The sequence below is a fragment of the Macrobrachium nipponense genome, chromosome 39 (genome assembly GCF_015104395.2).
Source record: "Macrobrachium nipponense isolate FS-2020 chromosome 39, ASM1510439v2, whole genome shotgun sequence".
NCBI lineage: Eukaryota > Metazoa > Arthropoda > Malacostraca > Decapoda > Palaemonidae > Macrobrachium > Macrobrachium nipponense.
The window spans coordinates 29,182,070-29,185,380 of record NC_061099.1 but is presented as its reverse complement, the minus strand read 5'-3'; positions in this window follow the sequence as shown (position 1 = coordinate 29,185,380).

The following is a 3,311-nucleotide window of genomic DNA, read 5'->3' as shown; positions in this document are numbered from 1 at the left end:
TTGTGTGTACAATCGTATATTATATATGTAATAAATTAGTCTTAAGGTTTCTGTTTCGTATTACTTGGTTTAGTCCTCCTTTGACAGTCTCAATTGCTGCCAGATTTTCAGTCCTGATACATTTTCCATTTTTTTTCATATTTTTTTTTCAAAGAACCATGATGAATCCAATAGTGGTTCATAACAATATATATATATATATATATATATAATATATATATATATATATATATATATATATATATATATATAGGACGAGACTTCGCTCACTTTGGTAACCCCTTTGGTTACAAAGTTCCCATAGGTTTTTTCTGCAAATTTAAGGTTAGCCACAGAACTACTAGAAGTCGTGCTCACAAACTTTGAAAACCCTTGCGCTCTAATGGAAAGCACCACCATATTTCAATCATATGTTATCGAGTTGTTGGTAGGAACAAGTTATAACACAATATTTGGCAGATCATCTTGATACCAGTGAAACTGGGGAGAGACAGATTCAAACTTTTAAACAAACAGTAAGAAAGTCTATGTTATCGTTGATAGTTGCACTAGAGCATTTACAAATGCAGTCCGCACATATAGTCACTCATATAAGTTTATGGATGTTTCCGGGCATAAAGCTGAATTCCATCCAACCCCTTTCTGGACAACGGGTCTGTATAGTGACGTAAGACGGGCACACACCGAATCTTTCTACAGCAGAGTTAGGTAGTTGAACATTTGGCCAGTTTCGCACTCCCAGACACCTGTCATCCATAAGGGGTGAAATGGAAATCTCTCTTGAACATGAACTTATACGAATGACTGTACATTGTCACCTAATATACAATGTTCCTTCTGCTGGAAAAGCATGATATAGTTACAGGCATAATGTAAACGAATCCTAATTTTTAGTGAATCGGTTCTCTATTTATAACATATGAAAAATAAAACCTTATGTAAAATGTATTTTAATGGAAATATTTTGGAATGGAATGAAATCTAATTATGTATGATGAATATGAGTTTTCTTTCGTAATATATAATCTTATCTCTATTCTTAAAATGAATACTTATTTCCTAACACGAACCACAATCACCCCGAGTATTTGAATTATACAAAATTAAATAACTTATTAATTAAGAAATAAGCACTTTGAATGCCTAATAGTCGAATAGCAAACCTCCAATTACAATGCCAACGGATGATCCAGCGAAAAATAGAAAAAAACTACCGGCTTAGCGCTGGATGAGATGAGTTTATATCTGTGTTCTGGTATGTAGGCCACATTCCACTATGAAGGAGAGGATTCCACTTGAAGTCAAGTTAGAGAGGGAGAGAGAGAGAGGTCGATGGTCGTTAACGTCCGACTACAGTAGAAACAGCCGAACATCGATGAAACCGGGAAATAAATTACCATGTTATTTCGTGTATCACTGAGAGCATAGCCAATGAGTATATATGTTGCATTTGTTTTCATAGTGTAGTACTAATGACGTATTTTGAAACTGTAGTTTGGTATCTGTAAAAGAGATATTTTGCAAAATTGAAATAAAATAGGTGAATATAATTAGTTTAACATTAAAAGTACGAATACGCTATTGGAAATAGCGTCAGTGTGAGGGCTGGTTACTAGCCAGTGAAATATGGCAATCACAGCCAAAAACTCATGCTAAGAATGTGAATTGTGTAAATCCCCAATCCCAAAGTCAAGACGATCTGGAATTATCTATACATTCATTTTGGATTTATAAATCATGGGTTTTTTTTTATACACAATTCAACGTCCCTTCAAACACGCACACCCCTACTTAGGGGATTTTTTAAAATCAGTTATTCCAAAGCAACCAACAATGTTCTCTGAACGAACAACCTATACCAAATTTTAGTCCTGAGATTTGTACTGGTGAACTGATGTGAGATAAGACGATCTTCTGACAATACTATTTTATCTTATTTTTTATTTAATTTGTTTCTTTTTACAGTAGCTGCTCCGGACTTGAAATGCTTGTTTGTGTTGTGTTGGCCTGGCAAGATAGTTTAAAATTTGATAGGTAATCTATATTATTTCATACTCCAATAAAAAAAAAAAAAAACAACCCTTGACTTCGCGAAAATTTGGAAAGACAATCTAATAACTGGTACATGAAGCACGAAACACATTTTTTTTTAACGAGTACCAGTTTCAGCTAAAGTACCTTTACTTAAAATCCATTGGTCTACTTGTGAAAGCGAGAGACTTTTTCTCGTTGGCATAATACCATGTTTTATAAAATACTTAAACTTTTCAGGTAGAAAACAATGATAACCATTTGCAAGAACCTTTCAGAAAACCAGTTGAAGACACAGACCAGTAACTGTGAATATTACCCGAATTGAAGTCGATTTGTGAAAATATTTTCCTGCCCGGCACCCAGTGCATTATCAAGTCTGGCTTAAAATTTCGAAATGCTGTCTAATAACTTTTCTACCTTCATTTTTTTTCCCGTTGCAATGAAATTTGGAATAGACTGAGAAAAGTTCCATTACATAAATTTCTTGCTACAGAATGCAAGACTTGCGATGTTACTTTCATCGCAAAGTTGTATATCCATTGCGAAAAAAAAAAAAAAAATAGTTGTCGTATAACGGTATTAATTATTTTTTCATTGCTTCGGTGTTCTGAAGTATGTAAAACAAATATTTATGATAAAGACTCAGTTCTTTACCAACAATGATGAATGAATGAATGACTCAATACAGAATTTAGGCAAAAGGCCTAGGGCTGTGCCTTATGAGGTCATTCAGTACTGAAAAGGAAATTGAGAGTAGAATGATTTGAAAGGTGAAACAGGATAAAAAAAAAAAACTAGCAGTGGTACCATGAAAAAACTGTTAGGAGAGGGTAGATGTAGCAAGGTAGAAGAGAGAGAGTGTATGAATAGAGGTACAGTAAAAGGAATGAAGGGGCTGAAACTAGATGCCGAAGGAACGCTGCAAGGAACCTAAGCAATGCTTACAATGCACCGCGTGTGGTGCAAATGACGGAACTAGGCCCCCCTACGGGTTACCAACAATAGATAAATATATGAAAAAATATAGAAATTGTTTTTCTCTCTTAACATTATCCCTCGAATTTTGTTTAGAGGTTCATATTAATTCTATGTATACCTGCTGAAACCAGCATTAGCCACACAATGGATTAAAGATGACATGCCTGAAGATCTTTTCATCAGCGCGAAAGGTTCCTCACTAATATATCCATCTAATTCACATTCTTCAAAAAATTAAAAGAAAAATGTATGCTTTCATTTAAGAATGAAAAGATATCTGTGTTTAGTTTAATGGAAAT